The sequence below is a fragment of the Mytilus trossulus genome, chromosome 5 (genome assembly GCF_036588685.1).
Source record: "Mytilus trossulus isolate FHL-02 chromosome 5, PNRI_Mtr1.1.1.hap1, whole genome shotgun sequence".
NCBI classification, from domain to species: Eukaryota; Metazoa; Mollusca; class Bivalvia; order Mytilida; family Mytilidae; genus Mytilus; species Mytilus trossulus.
The window spans coordinates 78654432-78676861 of NC_086377.1; the positions used below are offsets into that span (position 1 = coordinate 78654432).

General features: G+C 34.0%; 1 long non-coding RNA gene across 1 annotated transcript in view; it reads left to right on the forward strand.

Annotated features, from left to right (window-relative positions):
- Positions 1–19010: 19010 nt before the first annotated feature.
- The window catches only part of LOC134717485 (uncharacterized), a 30868-nt gene continuing 27448 nt past the window's right edge, over positions 19011–22430 (forward strand). The window contains exon 1 of the long non-coding RNA XR_010107338.1: positions 19011–19108. This is a non-coding gene — a long non-coding RNA (uncharacterized LOC134717485). The remainder of the gene's footprint in view (positions 19109–22430) is intronic.

A 22430-nucleotide genomic window follows, 5' to 3' on the forward strand; every position in this document is an offset into this window, starting at 1 on the left:
GGTATTAGGTTACATATCTTGAGGCAGAGCTCTGTGTTAGAGTTAAGGTATTAGGTTACATATCTTGAGGCAACTGTATTTCAACGATGTTCAAGTCTCATCAATCCAAGGAAAAAGACAAAAAATCAACGAAAGAATCGCCTGAACTGTAAAAAGATGTCTTATTGAATGGTAAGTACATAACAACATGTAGACCTTGACGTAGACCTATGACGTAGAAATTGTTTATAGTGATTAAGATTATGAAACAATGATGACTGGTGTTCCTCTAATTTTTTTTTACCTATACGTTTGTTTGTTAGTTCACAAATCGTTGTCAATATAATGAAATGTTATGCAATTGTCAAACAAGTGAGAGGTTTCGCTAGTTATAAAGCCAGGTTTTATCAATTTTCTTGATATGAAAATATATGTACTAAGTCATGAATAGGACAGTTGTCATCCATTCGTTTCATGTGTTTGAGATTTTGATGATGCAACTTGACAACGGGATTCCCGTTTGAACTTTCCTCGTAGCTATTTAACTTTAATCTGGTATAGACTTACTTCTTTACTTTAACAGTGAAAATGATCAAAGAGGTGCTTGAAATTACAGTTGGTATTGGTGTAGGACTTGCAACTGCTCGTTTGATACTACCAACTCAGCCAGAAAAAAGAAAAAGTAAGTACGGTTTTGTAGACATGGTGGGAATTACTTGTCTTTGTATGGTTTTCTTTTCTGTTCTTCATTGTGTGTTTTTGGTGGTGGTGATTTCACTTGAGAATCTATCTACTATGTAGTAGAATATAAATTCCGAAAAGTTTTGACAAATACAGCTTAGGAAAAAAATAGTACAACAAAAATATAAAAACTTAAGACAAATTAAAAACAGGAAGATACATACTCCTTGTGTCGAAAATTCTTTCGAAAATTCAGTTTTGTAAAGAAGCATTTAATAAATATTTTAAGATCAAGATTTACCCTTAAGTAATTTCGAAGACAATTAACCATATCAATGAGTTCTACCGCTGTTTACTCAGAAATCGTAGAAATTATTTAGTTACGAAAACATTTGCATTTTTAGTATTCAATATAATTAATAAGTGGATTTTTTGTGCTGAATATCAAAAGGGAGAAGTGCAATTTTCAATGTTTTCCTTTTGAAGTGAGAAGCTGTTTTAATTTATGCAATTTATACCATGTATCTTTGCACTGGCGATGGAATATATAGAAACGCACAGGGGTGAAAATATGCCTTTTTAAAACTTTTGCATTAGTTAATTTATCATGTTTGTTAGATCGTACGCATGCCTGTAGCCTATAAATAAGGTAATTGACAATTTTTTGGGTATGATTTCTATGAAAAACTTATATTCTTTTTCAGGAGAAAGAACCTCTGGTAAGTTTTCAATTTAATAACAAAAATCACCAATTTCGTCAACAATTTTCTCAAAACTGAACATCACAGTACAGTTTTTAGCATTTCAGCTCATTGACATAAGAAATGACCTTTGTACAAAGGATTTTTAGAATTACTTTACCCTCACTCCCTTTTTTATAAAATGTTCGTGTTTTGTAACAAATTACAGATTTGACGAAGAAAAAAAAGTACATAAATAAATATTGTCCTATAGCTTAACATAGTTTACAATAGAATACAAACAGTGAATGTTAAGACGATAAGAACAAAAGATCACATTTGAAAAACGTATTACGTGTGCACGTAAAGAGAAATATTTAAAAAAAAAACTAAAAAAAAACCCAAAAGGAAATAGAAAATCAGGTATATTTGCAAATCTAAGCATAGTCTGAAGTTAAGTAGCCGACTATATGGTAAAGGTATTCTCATTGTTGAAAGCCGAACGCTGCCATAATTTCTGCCATCTCCTTTTTCTTAACTTTGATAGATTGTTGTCTCATTGACAAAAATACCACATCTCCTTTCTATAAACAAAATTGAAAGCATAAATCCCAAATCGCAACACTGAAGTAAGATATCAAAACGGAAAACATGTGTACAAACCCTCTGACAAGTCCAATTGGGTCCCTCATTTCCGAGCAACAAAAGCCAGGATTGCTTTAACATCGATTTGTGTTTCATATGTTCTTTGTCGGTTTTTTGAAAAACAGACTTTACGGGTTTTTGTTTATTATTGCATGCCGTCTTTTTGTCATTTATTGCTTACATCAACTACTCATTTGCAGAATATTAAATTAAATGTGGTAAAAATGAAATGCAACATTAACCATGGCCATATATTTGCATATTTTGTTTCAGATTACTTGCACCATAGTGGTAGGTATTCTTTTGTAAGCTTTACCTTGATCACGAATGAAGAGCTATCAATTTTAGAAATGATATTAAGTAAAATTGCTCTTCGTAATAATAGCACTGAGTTGATTCGTTATCTGGTGTACTATTCTATTCAATACTAAATACTATTACTGATATTGTTTCGATAAAAAAATGGTTGTAATAAAAAAAAAGAAAAAGACACAAACACGACAAGGTCAATAACTTTTGTCTTGGATTTTCATTATTCATTGTGTATTATGTCAACATCTTGATACAGTCTGGGGTCGTATTCTAATTTTATACATAATTGAATACATGTTATTTTTGTTGATTTAGGTCCCGGTGGTGATGATGATGAAACATTGGCTGATGTGTTATTTCGACAATTAAATAACATTGTGTATGCTGTTGTGGCAGTAGTGGCACTACAGCAAACAACCACCAGATCCACCGAATCCACAATTCTGATCAGTGTCTTCTCGTGCAAAAGTGGATGAAACTGACATTAGTTGTGCTCTTATGTAATCAGTTAGCTTAACCGTATATAAATGAAATCAATTGTCCCGGCCGCCTTCTCGCGTTTGAATTGATTTGCGTTTTGTCATGTTGGAGCTTTTTCATAGCTTATAGGTTTTGCAAATTTTTCAAGGTCTTTTGTTGTCGTATAGTCGTTCACATTTAGGCCTACTGGCCTCTATTTGTTAGTTATCTCAAAGTAGTGATCGTTCCAATCTATCATAATTTTTACAAATTCCCTTTCGAGGTTGTTGTCAATGCATTAATCATACTTTTATACAGATATAGTTGACGTCCGTGAGTATTTGTAACAAGAGAATGGCCACCAGTCGATGTTAATTTGCACATGAAAGACAACTATTGAACAACTATCTAAATAAAACATTCCTACCTTAATACTTTGTTACGTTTCCTTTGCGCCTAGTAACTTGTAAAATCCTCCCATGAATGCTGTTATGCAACGATTTTGAGCAAATTACAGTTAAATTACAGTCCCAAATGCCACAAATTTCACGTTTAAGGGTTTTCCTATTCTGGGTTCGTTTTTGTAGATCCTTTTTTAATAACTACATTTCTAAATAATAATCGGGCGACGGACGGAGGTATTGTCATTTTGAACAACGTAGTCTTTTTTTTTTTCAGAAAATGTCTACCAGCCATTGGCCGCACGCTATTATAAATTTTGTCAATGTATTTTAAAGCATTTTTGTTCACTTAAAATTTAGTTCCGACACATGGTAAGAAATACACCCCCTGATCATTAAACTATACTTGCGCTGAAACGGAGGGAAAACATATTCCGTCAACCACTGTTCTCCGACCTTTCTCCAGACAATGACGCGAGAGTCCTGCCTAAATTACTTTACTTCAGTAATCATGACCATTGTTAGGCAAATTTCCATGCATCATGCCACTCGTTTTTTTTTTTTTTATCTCGTGGATTTATTTCTTTACTTAGCGTTTTTGAAAAAAAACTTCATAATGCAAGGTATGTTCAACAGTTGTTTGTCAGAAAGTTCGATGAAAGTTTTGTATTAAAGATCTAAGTTATTACAGAGAGAGATTTAAGGCGATGTTATTTACACAACCGGAAAGTTTTCTCATGTCCAAGTCATAGAAGGATTTTGGTCTTCCTATCTCCGAATGTTTCCAATATCAACCTGATGTCCATACATCTTCATAAAACTGCATACGGTACTTTGTTTGATGCATGTCAACTTGACACTTTCAGTTTATCTGTAACCTGCATGATTTAATGCAGCGAGACTACTTCTGATCAGATGTCATTTCTTTTCCCATTTTGTTTAAATTAGCTAAAGCATAAATTCAGACAACCTACATACATGTTCAGTGTCATTCCGATTGTGGCAAGGAGACGAAGTTTGAGTTTATTTGACCGCTATTGTTGATTTTACGAAAACTTATGGCACAGGACTGTAAGTTTGTTACAATGAACACGTTGAATCAATCATGTCAAAAAGTAAATATCACAAAAATATTGAACTCCGAGGAAAATTGAAAACGGAAAGTCCCAAAAAAAAATGGCAAAATCAAAAGCTCAAACACATCAAACGAATGGATAACAACTGTCAAATTCCTGACTTGGTACAGGCATTTTCTTATGTAGAAAATGATAGATTAAACCTGATTCTATAACTAGCTAAACCTCTCACTGGGTATGACAGTCGCATCAAATTCCATTATATATACAACAATATGTGAACAAAACAAACAGACATAGTAGGTAAAAGTGTCAAAAATAGGGAAACAGCAGTCAACATTGTATTACAAACTTAATCACTATAAAAACATAGCAAATATGTAATACAGAAGCAATGCATTGGAATCTCTGATTAACGTTTTTATCTCATCAATTGGTTAAGACATATAAGATACCTTAAAGGTACACATACACATTATATAGGCCAAGTGTTATTGATGCATAATTTACAACATCACCTGAACAAAATTGTGGAAAAGATATTTTTTCTGGAGAGAATTAACCTCTGTAGAACTAAAACAGTAAGTCCAAGGAATTTGCCAAAGTTATAACTTTCTTAAATCTCTCAGTGATTAAGATTGAAAATGGACATTGAACGAAACACGTGCTGGCAAACTATGATCAAAGAATAAAAAACCAAGAAAAAGATAAGAATAATTAAAGAGGGACGAAAGATACCAAAGGGACAGTCAAATTCATAACTCTAAAACAAACTGACAACGCCATGGCTAAAAATGAAAAAGACAAACAGAAAAACAATAGTACACATGACACAACATAGAAAACTAAAGAATAAACAACACGAACCCCACAAAAAACTAGGGGTGATCTCAGGTGCTCCGGAAGGGTAAGCAGATCCTGCTCCACATGTGGCACCCGTCGTGTTGCTTATGTGATTACAAATCCGATAAATAGTCTAATTCGGTAGGTCACATTCATGAAAGGGAAGGAGGTTGTAGTTACGACGTAAGGAACATATCCGATATAATTTATGAAACGGTTATTCCATAACGGTCAACCAACTCGTGATGGCGTCCGTAAAATTTACGAAGGGATGATTTCAAGTTCACCATTTGGAACTCTTGGTTTAATAGCTTCCTTGTGAGCAGTTACCCTCTATCAAGAAAATCATGATAGGAAATGCAATCACGGGAATATCATATCAATTGGGAGATATATACCCCGTATGCAGGTGCTGTTGGAATGTTGCTACTTAGAAATGGAAAGTTCACAATTGGAAAGCTGAAATCATCTCTTTTGTCGTTAAGTTTTGTTTTCAACCGACCCTCATTGTCAATTTCTAGATGTAAGTCAAGATATGAAGCCGACTTAACTGTATCTGTAGTATCCTTTATCTCCAATTCGATGGGAAAGATGCGTTCCACATAGTCACCAAATTTTGAATTGTTAAGTGAAAGAACATCATCTATATAGCGGAAAGTAGAGTTAAAGGATATTGCTAACTTCTTATCTTTCTTTATAAGAAGTTCTTGCATAAAGTCAGCCTCATAATAATAAAGAAACAAGTCGGCAAGTAGAGGGGCACAGTTTGTTCCTATTGGGATGCCGACAGTCTGTTGAAAAACACGTCCTCCGAACGTTACAAATATGTTGTCAATCAAGAAATCAAGCATCTTGATAATATCGGTTTCAGAGAATTTTTTGTTTGAATCAGAGTGATTCTTTACAAAGTATGATTTATCCCTCCCTAAGACAAGATACTTGTATCTACGTTGGCCATTCTTTTTTATGAAGCAAAGTAATACCAACTCTTTCAATTTGTCTTTTAGTTTGGAATGTGGAATACTTGTGTAAAGAGTAGAAAACTCAAATGTTTTAATACTGTTACAAGATGAAAGAAAGTTAGATTGTATGTACTCTAAAAGATCTTTGGAATTTTTAAGTATCCACATCTGATTCACGCCACCTCTAGAATAGGCAGTTTCACAATAACTTTGAAGCCCGTCTTTGATTGCTGATAAAATAGATGTTAATAATTTAGCAAGAGGTTTCGTGGAGCACTTGGAAGACCCAGCAATATACCGTTGTTTGTAAGGACACTTATGTAGTTTAGGTATCCAATACAGTGATGGAAGATCCAGTTCTTCATCTTTGGTTGAAATACCAAAGGAACAAAGAACAGACCTATGATTATCCAGGATTTCCTCTTTGGTAAGTGTCGTGAGGGTATATGTTGAGTTTCCAAGTGAATTGTCTATACCTAATTTGTTTATCAAGCAATTAATGTAGTGACTTTTACAGACAAAAACGATGTTATTTGGGGCTTTGTCTGCGGGGACAACACCATATTTATCATGGAGGTCGGATAAGTGTTTAGCAACATTTGGGTCTTTAAAGATTGACGTAGCATGGGCATTGATGGACCCATTCAGTTTCTTAATTCTGATTTGTATTAACGACCTCACTGCCTTAATCCATTCCGATAGAGTGTCTACGTCTTCCTTTTCACGTTTAGCCCATTGCCTGGCATAATCCTCGACTGAATCCATCAAAATTTTAAAGTTGTATTTCCAATTGATGGATTTAGGCTCAAGATATTTCGGACCTTTCGATAACACATTTCGTAGAGAAGTGTTATTAACAATGTTAAGGTCACCGGTAATAACGTGGCCAGCAGGATTATATGTTGAAACTCTGGATCTGGTTCACAACCTACAATGTAGATCTGCATGGTGAAACTCTGGATCTGGTTTACAACCTACAATGTAGATCTGCAGTGTCGTTCTCAGCTTCATCTTCAGATGCTGGCATTGGCCTTTTCTGTGTGAGTGGTTGTTTGAAGAATTCCCTCTGTGGTGTTATTTGTTTGGACCAGTCAAATATTGAAGGAACACTCAGGTTTTGGGGTCTTTCTGACAGGAGACCATTTAAAATCAGTGGATTTAAAATGCCTTGAGCATACTGCTGTTTGATCACTAATCTGAAATTAAACAGTTTTATGATTTGAATTCATTGATCCTATATAATTGAGATACATTTAAGGAATAAAAGTACTGTAGTTGAAGAGTTGCCACCGTCAATTGGCGATTTGACGGTCGCAAATGCAGTTTTACTGGCGACGCGTAGCGTCTGATATACACGTATGTTAGGGTTTTATTTCAGAAGGTTTTTCAATTATTATAATTATGAGTTAAAATTATTTAATATAAAAAGATGCGGGATAAAAAAAAAACAATTATTAGTTTGAATTGGATTAAATTTCCAACTTGTATCATTATGAAATATAATTATATAAAACGAAGGGGAAACGTTTCCTCCAATAACATTTTGACATGAATAACATGAGACCAAAAACAGCGATATAAGTCTCTCTCTTTGTCTCTCTCTCTCTCCTCCAACAAATATTTCTCAGATCCAAATCAGTGTATATAAAGTGCGAATCCAGTCAGTTCATTTTCACTGTTGTAAGCGAGTATGTTCATTTTAGAATAAAGGATCATGGGAAATCTTTATTTGTTTACGTTTTGAAAATACCAAAATAATTGATTTGAAACTAAATTTTAACATATTTTCATTAAGATGTGACTTTTTAATGTAAAATAACAGTATTAAAGTTCAAATATGTGTTATAAAAGCAACATAACATAGAATATCAGTTATTAAAAGCGATCCATTTTCACTATTGATGCGATGAATTATCACTGTATGGCATTCATTTCTGATGTAGAATTTTCGAAAATGCGATGAATTTTCATTGTAGATAAATGTAATAATTAGACTTGCAACAAATGAAAAACTGATTTGATTACTATAATATTTATATCTTTTTATAGTTTGTATATGTCTATAGAAACTGGCTGGCCATTTATACGTTTTCCCACAGTATTGACATGTGTGAACTGTAAACTGAAATGTTTCCCCGCAATGTTTTTTTTTCGGTTCGTATATTGCTATGATGTCGTTATCGTCTGCGTCATCCGAAGACCCATTTGGTTTCCGGACAACTTTAATTTAAGTGAATGGATCTATATACATTTTAAAGAAGGTTTAATACCACAAAAGGAAGGTTGGGATAATGTTGGGGATGCTGGTTCCAACCGTTTACGAACAAGGGGCATACAAGAAGCATGTTTTAAGTTTCGGGATAATTACTTGTGTATAAGAATTTTGATTGTTCTGAAATTGTACCACAGCGTTCAATACCACAAGTAGAATGTTAGGTTTCATTTTGGGGTTTTGGTACTAACAGTTTAGGAATGAAGGAACAAAAAGGGACAAAAAACAATCATGTTTGTAGTTTCCGGATAATTACTTGACGTACGTACGTTTTTGGATCTTTTTCGCATTATCACAAAGGGAAGACTGGGATTTTGTTCGGGGATAATTGTGGATCTTCTTATGCCTGAGAAAACTAGCTACTCATTTTGTCTTGAAAGGACAATACGTGCATTGGTATGAAGACCCCTCCTTAACTTTAGTTCTTTTTTGTGTGATTCATATTCACTTGCCTCCCCTATTGTTGAGCCCCAACATGCTTCAACATCCATATTCTAAAGGAAAGATAGTTTTTAGCTCGATTGTTGCGTGCATGTTTTTTTACTGTATAAAATGAAACGACAATGTGACATATAATTATCCAAAGTCATTAAAGCTTGAAATGCAAGTCAAGTTGTGTAGGGCAAACTTCATCTGTCAAAAACGTATACTGATAAAGTTGCATTGGAACATGATGTACGTGTTGTAGAGCACCCTTAACAGCTTGATACTACTGAAGAGGTCGAACCCTGAACAGTTTGGGGTAAGTATGTACACAACATTCAAGCTAGACTTCATTTTTTATAAAATAAAAAAAATTGTTGAATTTCGGACCCTTAGGGCCTCAATGTGGACCATTTCGATAACTTGGCCCAAAATACCAAAATCCCAAATTTAAAAACACGTTAAGATTCAGCATTCCAAAGTACCCCAAATATTCAAATGTTGTTGAAATCCAAAAGAATTTATTACTTGACAGTTTGGACCCCACAAACTTGTTAAATGGGCCAAAAATTAAAAAAAATAATAATAACACAATCATGTATGAATTCAGCCTACCAAAGAACCTCACATTTTATTTTGGACCCTGTTGGCCAATTTAAAATTGGACCCAAAATCAAAAAAGTGAAAATGAAAGTAAAGTATCATTATTCAACAGTAAACATGACTCGCATAAATATAGCATCATAGTGGAATTGAATACAATATGGGCAAACTGAATAACAAAAGCTATTCTACGTTATACAACATTAATAATTGTGTTGTAATGAGTACTTTTTTGCAACTACATCTTTCCTGCTAGTTTTTAATCACCTGCACGATTTGTTCGTAAAACGTCCTAAATATTCACCTATTTCGGTATATATTTCACGTATGGATGGCTCTCGGCACGATAAAACCCCGTTCCCATCTCTTACTTTGTATAACTTGTATTATTTATTACTAAATATAATACATGTGAACAATTTTCTTCATTTTCTTCAAAAATCATAATTTTTTCGTCTGTTTATTTACCATTCTACATCAGAAATGCATGGCATATACAGTGAAAATGGTATTTTAGGATCCGCACTTTACATACACTGCAAATATTTCCTTGGCACAATACATTATAGATAATGTTCTATAAATGAGGCTTCATATGAGATACACGTTTTATAATTTGAATGTATTAAAAAAAAAAGTCAACACATCCATGGTATTTGTTCCCCTCATTGTCAGAGTCTGATATGACCTGAAAATTTCCAGGGATATAAAAATTCGTTGAAGATATCTATGGAACCAGCGTCGCTTGTGATTTCTGCTGTCGGTGTTAAAACTGTTATTTTGACTCTAAAAAGTGCTGACGTTCATGTATGAATAAAATACAGATTTAAAAAATAACTCTACCTTTTTTATATTTCTTTATTTTAGAGGTAAGCTTCTGGCCAAGTTTCGCCTATTCTGTCACAAATCATTAACCTTAAATAACCAATCAATTGTATTCTAAAAGAAGTTGATTTGTTCTTTGTACGAATACATGGAATATTTGTCACTGGACGTTATGCATGCAACCGATGATCAAATACAAATCTGCAGTATTTATAAACAAACTGCAATTGTATATACAAATGTATGAAAGAGACTAAACAATATAAATAATTTTTTTTATTATTTTACACAAATTTGAAGGATTGAAATAATCAGTTCTACAAATGGTTGTTATTGGAAGACTTGAAATTTTACAAATATGACATTCATCTATGAAATTTTTTATCGACGCACCATACTTTTCCCTTTTATCGTTCATTTTTCGATCCACCTAAGGTTTCTAACGATCTTCTTACTCGTTCATGACATTGATTCTAAAATTAAAATCCTACACAAATTGCAAATTGCAAAAACTGTTATTCTCCGACTAGACTGCGTAAAAGATGAATACTGTTTTGTTTGTGTACACACGGTGTTTTGAAGGCCGATATCAAGTTTCGCTGAAAAAGAATTTATTTGCGTCAGAACTTAATTATGCCAATTCTTTTTTTTTTTTTGCATCACTTTATTGTAAAAACTGCAGCATTCATTTGCGCCAATAAAACAATCATTTAATTGCGCAAATGTAATAGACTTGTTTTCAAAAGATTGTTCTGAGGAGGTCCTTTCCGGTATTTACAGGTACAAGTAGAAATACCGCAAAGGGCCTCTTTATTGCACTAAGAACAAAATAGTGCACTAAGCGCTTGGTGGAATGATAGAATTGACACAAAAAACATGGCATACAGACTTTCTTAAAGTACATAATTTCAAATTTTATAATCATATCTTTAGTAATTTTAAAGTTATTTAACAGTTGAAATCAGTATTCTAATGTTACAATACATGTACGTGTAAATAGGTTAACCGTTTCGAGGTAAATATGACACAATTAATAGAATTGAGAATGTAAATGGGGAATGTGTCAAGTTCCATTTATTGGCGTAATTCATATTATAAAAAAAGAAGAGATTTGCGCGATTCAAACCTTTACAATATAACAAATAACAGCTAACCGTTTTGACAAACCAGTAAATTCTTCGGCCGGGGATATGCATCTGACATCAATCTTCCTTCAGTAACTTCACAATACCCAGCCGTGTCATTTCCGTATATTGTACCTGTAGATAGCACGTGTGATACATATATATGTTCCAGACCGTATGAGTATTTGGACCGTACGCGTACGGTTCGGACCGTATGCGTACTTTTTTCAAATACGCATACGGTCGGACCGTATACCGCGTAGTCAGCTATGACAAAAGGCCTAGAAATTACGTTCTTTTATATATATATATTGCACATACTAACAATTTAATTTGTGCATGCTGAACGTTCACTGGCAAATATTTCAAGCATAATACGGATGATAAAATATAGATGATAAGTATCATAAGAAAGTTATGCAAAGTAGGAGGTGCTCGATATATGAACTGCCATAAGAAAATGAATGAACGATGTACGCTTGGTATAGGCAAAATTTCCCCTTTTTACCCTACGAGGCTTTGTATTTATGCATCCAGCTGTATGAACACCCTGTCTAAGCAAGGGATTATCTGTCAGATTAGTCATATTTCTATGTTGACTGTATGAACACCCTGTCTAAGCAAGGGAGTATCTGTCAGATTAGTCATATTTCTATGTTGACTGTATGAACACCCTGTCTAAGCAAGGGATTATCTGTCAGATTAGTCATATTTCTATGTTGACTGTATGAACACCCTGTCTAAGCAAGGGATTATCTGTCAGATTAGTCATATGTCTATGTTGACTGTATGAACACCCTGTCTAAGCAAGGGATTATCTGTCAGATTAGTCATATTTCTATGTTGACTGTATGAACACCCTGTCTAAGCAAGGGATTATCTGTCAGATTAGTCATATTTCTATGTTGACTGTATGAACACCCTGTCTAAGCAAGGGATTATCTGTCAGATTAGTCATATGTCTATGTTGACTGTATGAACACCCTGTCTAAGCAAGGGATTATCTGTCAGATTAGTCATATTTCTATGTTGACTGTATGAACACCCTGTCTAAGCAAGGGATTATCTGTCAGATTAGTCATATTTCTATGTTGACTGTATGAACACCCTGTCTAAGCAAGGGATTATCTGTCAGATTAGTCATATTTCTATGTTGACTGTATGAACACCCTGTCTAAGCAAGGGATTATCTGTCAGATTAGTCATGTTTCTATGTTGACTGTATGAACACCCTGTCTAAGCAAGGGATTATCTGTCAGATTAGTCATATTTCTATGTTGACTGTATGAACACCCTGTCTAAGCAAGGGATTATCTGTCAGATTAGTCATATTTCTATGTTGACTGAATGAACACCCTGTCTAAGCAAGGGATTATCTGTCAGATTACTCATATTTCTATGTTGACTCTATACGATATGAAAATGAGTAGATGTGGTATGATTGCCAATGAGACAACAATCCACCAAAGTTCAAATATTATAAAAAAAAAAAAAAGTCATCTCCTTATTATAATCATGCATAGATCGATAATTACGTTTCTTTGCAACAGATGGATCAAACCAGTGTTCACAAAAAAAAAATTCATTCATGTTTTTGGCCGCAATGACACACTTCGAACACTTTAATTTTTTGAATCAGGAACTTTCCTTATTAGCTTCCCTTTTAAAAACGCATGTCAAAAAGTAAGACAGAAGTTAAAGTTTGCTAACATCACCGACTAATATAGCGTCCCTTTGTGCTGGGCGGATTTTTAAAATGAAAATCCCAACTTTCCCTGAACCTAGTTCTGTAAGTAGTATAGATTTTTTTTATTTATAAAGTCTTTAGTAGTGTTTGGAAGTGTCCGGTACACTGCGGATGTGTGTCCTGTAGGCAAAATCCCGGCATGGCCAAACCAAATATTTTGCGGCCTTCCGCAAAGCATGCAGTATTGACAGACAATATCATAGACAGATATATAACAGTCAGAGCTCAGACATAAATAAGTTTGAATCTGCTTTTGACTCAAAGAGGTCTAAATTTGTAAGTTTTAGGATTTTTCTCCCTTTAATGCAAGACAAAATACGACTTTAATAAGTCAAATATTGTTAAGCAAGAAACAATTGACCAGAATCAAAAAGTTGCAAATATCGACTCCTACAAGTCGATAAGTTATCAAAATTGGTTAACTTGAAGACCCACGAATATTTATAAAAAGGTCATGCATCTGAATCAAATAATGCGGCCTACACAGGTAGCTCATGTGGAGAAGAGATATGAGACTGACTGTGAATAAATGTACACGTAGTTAAGTGCATCATGGATCTACAAAGTGAAACATATGTACCAAAAATATTAGTTTATTCATAACTAAGCCTTTTCCAGCACTGCAGTCAACAGAACAATGATAGTGACAAGAATTGAGACTATTTAATACCTCGAACAATGGGGAAATACTTCCTGAGATCAGTTGTAAGTGGTTTTATATCATGCATGATACAATAAACTAAAGTAGTTTTAAACACTGTTGGATAATTCATACACTGTACCAGAAAACTCGCACAATAAAAGTTATTAGATATGAACACAACCATTTTTTTCTAATTTGTTTGCATTCAAAGCAGTTTGACGGCAAAAGGCGCAAATATTGCTTTAATAAATTTGGTCTTACAAAGTCTATTTTTTTTTGTGCTGTAACCATATAAAATGCATGTATTTTTAATGGTAAATGACTATAAAACTCAATAAGACTAAAAAAATGGAAAGATATTGTTTTTAATGAGTGGTTAAAGGTGGCAGGTACCAGTTTTTGGTGTACCAGAACATGTGTCCCATGCAGAAATTTTGTTATAGTTAAGCATTGAGGTATATACTTGCATCATGTGGATTGAAACAATAAATGAATGTAGATTCTAGGCTATTGTACTACACAAGTAAGAAGTTGCATACACAGGTTGGGGATTTCCTTCACATATGGGTCCAATCAGAAGTCAAAATGGTGGTCTCCTCACTTGACGGCATTCAATCAAAGTGGGGAAAAAAATCGTTTTTATGCAAACAAAAATATCTTGAGATTTTGATGGTAAGGATAGGTTCGGACAAGGCTCTAATTCACTGAATATCCTTTATCTTTTGAATTTTGCCAAAAATTCTTGTCGGCTTTTAGCAGGATTCTGCAGGTGAGAATTAGATTGGTATCAGAGCATCACATTTTTTGCCTTATTTGCAATGCATTTATAAATTTCAAAATCTCAATGCTGGACAGACACCCAAATTTAAATGTTTTCTATATATTTACATAAGCACGCACACATCTTCTGAGTTCCTTGAAACCATACATTTTATTTGTATATAAGCTTGATTGAATTTTCAAGAAAATAAAATCATAAATCCATGAAATTCTAAAGATTTATTGTAAAATAATTGGTTTCTTCCACCTAAGGGATCTACCATTTGATTTTTAGGGGGGGGGGGGGGGGGGGGTAGGATGAAAACTTTTGTTCTGCATTTTTGGTTTAGTTGTAATCTCTGTCCTGCCTTTTTATTTTTCACTCTATTCGGTCCTGCTTTTTTTTTTATTAGTTTATCCTGACCCTTTTTTACATAAATTGTCATCCTGTCTTTTTTTTACCAAGTTGCTCATCATGCTTTTTTTTTTAACTCAAAACTCCTCTCCTGTCTTTTTTTCAAATTTCATTCTAGCCCCCCCCCTAAAAATCAAATGATAGCTCCCTTATAACACTTGTTAGGTTTTCTTATTATACAATTTTACTAACTGGGGGATAAGTTCTATTCAGATGAAAAAAAACCCAGTTTTTTTCTGAAACAGTTTTTATAATTAAACATTTACTGCGAGACGTTTATTGCCAAATTTTCAGCGCCCGGGTTGGCAAAATTATTACGATTGACATACTTGAGTAGGATAGCTACGGATGATTCCGACAACAAATGTAGGCCTGTTATACACCATTGTAAAGATAAATCAATTTAGATTTACGATATAACAAGTTTTAGTGGGATTGATAGCCTAGAAGCGGCATATAACGGAATTTCGTCACCGCCTGACATTTTTCTTAAATGCAAGTTAAGTTAAGTTAAGTTAACGAAATCAGAGATCTAGATTTTAATTATATGTAGTATAACGAAATCAGAGATCTATATTTTAATTATATGTAGTATAACGAAATCAGAGATCTATATTTTAATTAGATTGTTCAGCTGTGTCCGCCTGTATCCCCCTGTTTCTTTAAGTGTTTTTTTATATATAGAAATAGCACTGTGTCCGGCTGTGTCCAGGTGTGTCTAGCTGTAGCCAACGGTTTTTATAAGTTTTATATAGAAAGAAACGTTGTGTCCACTTGTGTCCGCCTGAAGCCCCCAATAACAGTGAAGTTCTAAATTCAGTTTTTATATAGAAATTGTACTGTGTCCAGTTGCTTCCGCCTGTATCCCCTGTTTCTGTAAGTTTTAAATAGAAATAACGTTTTGTTCACTTGTGTCCGCCTGTAGCCCCCTGTTTTTTAAAGTTTTATATATAGCACTGGGTAGCCACAAGTTTCTATACGTTTTATATAGAAATAACATGTGTCCACTTGTGTCCGCCTGTAGCCCCCTGTTTCTGTAATTTTTATATAGAAATAGCACTGTGTCCAGTTGTGCCCGCCTGTATCCCCTGTTTCTATAAGTTTAATATAGCACTGAATCCAGTTCTGTTCACTATTTATCTAATTTTTATATACATATAAGATTGTGTTCAGATCAGTACTGATTTGTTTAAACCACAGTGGCGGATCCAGCAATTTTAAAGGGGGGGGGGGGTCCCAACCCAGAGTAAAGGGGGGTTCCAACTATATGCTCCCATTTAAATGCATTGATCGGCCAAAAAGAGGGGGGTTCCAACCGCCGGAACCCCCCCCCCCCCCCCTCCTGGATCCGCCACTGTACCATACATACGTTCCTCTGTATCCCCGGACACAATGTCGCTCCCCCAATTATTCTATATTTTATATACCCCATCCACACTGTAAAAAGTAAAAGTAAAGTAAAGTAATCTTTATTTAAAGTAAGGTTGCATATATACTCAATAACAATGAACATGAGCTCTTTAAACCGACTGATATTAATAAACAATGAAATTGAGAATGGAAATAGGGAATGTGTCAAAGAGACAACAACCCGACCATACAAAAAAACAACAGCAGAAGGTCACCAACAGGTCATCAATGTAGCGAGAAATTCCCGTATACATGTAATAACATGATTTACTTTTTTTTAAATTGGAAAAATATGGCCTTAGTCCATCTGCTCTGGATATACTCAAAAGCTATCTGACTGCAAGGAAACAGTGTGTAGAAATAGGCCAGAGTATCAGTCAAATGCAAGATATATATAAAGGTGTTCCTCAGGGATCTCTACTATGCCCTGTATTATTTAATGTATTCATAAATGATATTTTTCTTTTTGTCAAACACTGTGATTTATATAACTATGCTGATGATAACAACCTCTGAAAAACAGGTACTAATTTGGAATCAGTTATTAAACTCTTAGAGGAAGATAGTATAAATTCCCTAATATCATGGTTCTCTTTCAATAAAATGCAGGCAAACCCAGAAAAATTCCAGGCAATTGCCATAGGTAAAAAAGAACCACACACACTCAAAATATTGTTTTCAACCTAAATGGATTCAATATAAAATGTGACGACGAAGTGAAACTTCTCAGTGTAACAATAGACTTTAAACTGGATTTCAACACTCACATTTCAAATATTTGGAAAAAAGCTGCACGACAACTAAACGTTCTAAAAAGAATTGGCACTCATCTCACCAGAATCTCTTAACTCACAATATACCACTCATTTATCATGTCAAACCTCAGCTACTGTCCTCTTACATGGCACTTCTGCAGTGAACAAAACACAAGGAAAATAGAAAAGATTCAAGAAAGAGCACTCAGATTTATTTATGACGACTACACTAATTCATACGATACACTTCTTGCACAGTCTAATTATATAAGCTACCAGCACTAAAAATCAGAAGATTGAGAACCATGGCATTAGAGACATATAAAATTATTAATAAATCAAGTCCAGAATTCCTACATAATTAAGTAAATATTAAAGAAAATTCATACAACTTCAGGTACAAAGGCATAGCAGATATACCACGGCCAAAAACAACAAGGTATGGTAAGAAAAGCTTTAGTTATGAGGCAGCAAAACTCTGGAATTCCTTGCCAAATGAGGCAAGGAGCTTATCAACTTTTGGCCAGTTCAAAAATGTTATCTCCACCTGGTGATTTCAGTAAAATGTACATGCAGTTCTTGTAAATAATGTACTTACTTGCTGCCCCATAACTTGATCTCGAAGCCTGCTGTTTGTTTTTTGTTTTTTTATGTTTTATCTTTTTGCAGTTATTTTTACTTTTTTTTATCTAGCTTTTTATTTCTTTTGCTTATGCATTACCTTTGCTATTGCTGCATGCAGTCTTTTGTTTGTGCTTATAGTGTTTTATTTTGCATGTGCTACTCCGATATAAATACTATGTGCTACTATGTGCTGATATTTGACATTTGTTTTAATATATAACTTGCTTAGCTTTTATTCTGCATGTGCTATCTATGTATTAATACATATATGTGCTGTCTGTCTGTCTGTCTGTTTGTGTTGTATGTGTATCTGATGTTATTACATGTATGTTTTGTTTATTAATATCAGTCGGTCACCCTCCGCAGTTAAACATACTGTCTAATGGTTGGGTGCACGCGAGGGTCATGAGGGTGGACGATCAAGTTACAAGAAAATAAAATTATCGAAGCCTTTACAGGGAGATAATTTCTTAGCAAACAGAGGATTTGACGTATCAGAAAGTGTTAAGACTTTTGTATGCGGAAGTGAAAATTTCTGCATTTCCAAAGGGACAGGTTAGTTATTTTTTCTTGAAATAAAGCCACCAAGAAAAGTGCACATGTCTGTGTTCGCATACAAGTTGAACTTGTACAAAACAAATGTACTATTCTACAAAAAAAAAACATTGCCATTTGACTTTCTGAAATTACATGTGTCACAAAGTTGACGAAGGAAAATGTGACTCTTTGTACTGAATTACATGCATGTGTCACTGCTGAAGGTGAATCAGTTTGTAGATACGACACCCCTCCCCAATTCCAGACCTTCACTGAGGTGAATCAGTTTGAAGATACAACACCCCTCCCCCCAATTCCAGACCCTCACTGGGGTGACAAAGGAAAAGATCCTCCTGTTGGGGAAATGGTAGCATTCAGTCAATATTCATTGGCAAATTTATGTGAATCAATTTGCTCCATTTGACTATTTTTTTTATAGACACTGGCATTCATGATTAAACAACGAAATTTGGTCAAAATCATTTTAAGACAACACGAACCAGTTTTTAAGACAATTAAATAAAAAAAAATGTTCGGACGTTTTTATACTAAAAATCTATATATACCGTGAAAAATTATTTATTATTTATTTGGCGATCAAACGGGAGGCCGCGTCTTGCATCCTCTACGCCCCCTTTTTCCCCTTAGAATAAACCACTGAGAAGCGTTCTTAAATGGGCCCAATTAGTGGTTCACATTGTTCCGAGGTGTCTTTGAAATTGTGTAGAATCGACCTTAAATGGGCCCAATCAGTGTTTCAAACTGGTCAGATCTTTCAATCTAATCCGAGTTTCTTTAAAACTGGTCCGAGTTTTCCTGGTCCGACTTGTCCCAATCCCGTCATTCAGTGTCTCGTTTTGGTTTTGACAAAGCTTCCTGTTCTACAAACAATTCTTTTTAACCAAGAAGACGTCATTTCAATGACTTTAAAGGGTAAGTTTTAAATAGTTCTGTTAAATTTGACTAACGTAAAGAAATGACATAGGCTCTACTCATTTTATCTCATTTTAAAAATATTATTTACATTTTGAACACAGCAAAAGGTCGATGGACACATTTCCGGGTTTCCATATCTCTTCTTTGCATTTGGACGAAACTTTCTAAACATGCTAAACATGCTAAATGATGACTGAGAAGAAATTTTCAATTGAACATTTAACTGAGTATTTTTATTTTCTTCAAGGTTAAAGTATTTATGAAACCAAATTTGAAAGTTAAAAGACAGTAAAACTTGGTGCGTTGCATTTGAACTGTTGAAGAGTTTTTAGCCACCAGGCGGCGCTGATGTTTGTCACTTTTTTGTGACAAGTATATTTTTTTTAAAAAAGCTTGTCGTGAACCTTTCATTTAGACTTTTATAAATGCATTTAGAATCAAAATTGTGCATACAATATAAACAGGTCAGTACTTGCCATTAATTGGTGGATTGTAACTCAATTCAGGTATACTTCATGGTACTTCTCTTCTACTATGTAAATTATGACCCCCTTCAACACGTTGAAGTTTACGTCATTTGTACTGCGCATTGCTTTGTGAAGACATATATACAGTGAAATATACAAATTTGTGATAATAAACAAAACAAACATTTTTTACATAGTGGTAGTGCATATTTTTAATTTATTATTTTTAAAATATTAAGATAAAACTATTTAATACACATGATGAATTTATGGGCTGTAGGTGTAGTTTGAGACGGCTACTTTGAACGACACTATAGAGTCGCTCATAACAATACTCAGGGGAAGGCTGTTCCAGATTTTAATTGTGCGTGGGAAAAATGATTGTTGTCTTATTTGTGTTCTGCAGGATGGAATTTGGTATGAGAGTGTGTGCATGTTCCTGGACTGTCTGAGCAGATGAATTAATCTGTCTGTTTTTGTGATTGCAATGAGATGATATGTAATTTTATAGAACATGACCAGGCGTGGCGCATCTGTTCTTCTGTTAGCAAGGTCTCTCCATTTCAAATGATCTAGCATGTCACTAACGCTTGAGGTGTTTCTGTGTCGGTTAGTGACATATCTAGCAGCCCTTCTTTGTACCTTTTCTATTTTGTTAATATCCTCAGTAAAGTAAGGGTCCCAAACTGAACAGTCAAGGGTCTAACTTAAATAAGTTATTAGAGAAAAATAACAGACATGTTGTTATTGTGGGCTAAAATATCAAAAAACTGTAATAACATATGTATGTTACATGTTTCAAAGGGAAAATATACAACCTTTATTTTGTTAAATTTTTCACTATTTCTATTGATATTATAATTTTCTTTATGTATACTAATCTTTGCCAAGATATAATCATGATAATGACTCATAGTTTACCTATCATGCATAGCACACCTATATTATTACAGAAATTATATTTCTGCAATAACTAAAGGGTGTTATTACAGTTTCTCTATATCTCTTTAAAGAATTTGCTCTGACTTAATTGCATAATGGTTTATTTCCATTCATTGTAAGAAATGATGATCAGAGCTTGTCATGAGGCACTGCGCAAGATTCCCAGTGTCTCGTTTACTCTCATATTGTAAGTTTCATGCTTGTAATAACCTAAGCCTTGTTATTATAGCTTAGTTTGCCCATAAAGGCCTTGTCTGATTGATTTACCATGGTTGATCAAAATTGTATTAATGGAATTAGAAAATTAGTTATAAAGATAATATATTAAATTACTGCGCAAAGTTTTAAGAATTCCCAAGTGCCCATTAAAGATAAAATAATTATGATATATTTAACTGATAACAAACATATGTTATTACAGATTAAGGGAAAAAGAGTAGACAACTCTTGAAAGTGTCTGTAATAACAACATGCATGTTATTTTTCTCTGATAACTTATTTAAGTTAGACCCTTGACTGCTGAAAAGGCATATTCTAGTGATGGTCTGACTAAAGATTTATATGCCTGTTCCTTTACTGAGGTGGAACTGATGTTAAGATAATCTACCATTTGACATATAATCATGGTAGTGACCACTTTAAAAAATGTATATGATGACATGTAATTGATTCTGACTCTTCGTGCTGCAATTTGTTAGAGAAACCTAAAAACTAATGTAACCCTCCTTTTCCTACTGATAAATTCTGAGTTTTTATCTATTAAATCTTATTTTTGTTCTGTAGTCTATTCCTGTCCATTTCGACTAACAAATTTTAAAGTTAGAACTGATGCAGACTTAAGGAAACCAATTGTGAATATCCGTCAGTTGGTGGATTATACCTCAATTGAGGTATAATCCACATTTTTCAAAACACAGCAGAGGAAGTCAGAAGCAATTACATGTTTCATGCATGTCACTAATGCAGCCTTCACGATTAACTTTAGAGGCGTCCACAAGCCCGAAGCTCAATTTAAATTTTTTTTTAGTTGGATTCTGTTGGCTTGTAGAGAATAATTTTACAAGTCTGAAAGCAATTTCAATTACCAGCCAATGCCGTAGGACTTGTGGTTAAGCGTGAAGACTGCTAATAAGAACTCATCAAAGCCTAAGATGGTATCTATAATACTAAAATTACGAGGTCCAATTTGTCAGCCGTCATCACATGAAAACGACGAATCAAAGAATTCAACTTTATATACAACTTATATAGTACAAAGGTGTAGATTAAAAATTACACCACTCCAGGCCCTTTTGTTTTTCACGTAATTAATATTGCCAATAATTAAGAAGTTCCGGGTCAAGTCCGATACCGATACCAATAGTATAATCACCTGTTACTTATTACCTTATCTGTACGTTCCGCATCTGACAGGGGCACCACCAAACAGTGTATGCAGGATTAATATGCTATATACACGGGTTATAATCACAGGGTTGACACTACTAAATTGTCAAATTGTTACCGATTATCAGATTATAGTATTTTAATCAGTAAGACTTTCTAAGATAACAATACGAATACTAAAAATCTGGACTTAAAATAAGGCGTTTACATAGGTACAGTTTTCAATTTGTTAGCGGGCATGAGTGACGTAAAACAGCGAATCAAAGAATTCAACTTAATTTATAACTAATATAGGACAATGCTGTTGATTAAAAAATACTCCATTCCAGGACCTTTTGTCACACAGTTTTCCAAATAATTAGTATTTATCATGACCAATAATTGATAAGTTCCAGTTCGACGGGTTCAAACAGAAAGATTTGAAAGCAGAGAAAACTGTGTATCTTATAATCCGCATGATTTTATCAGATGACAATACTAATACTAAAGCAAGGCTTGCGCATAGTTATATACTTAAGTCACGG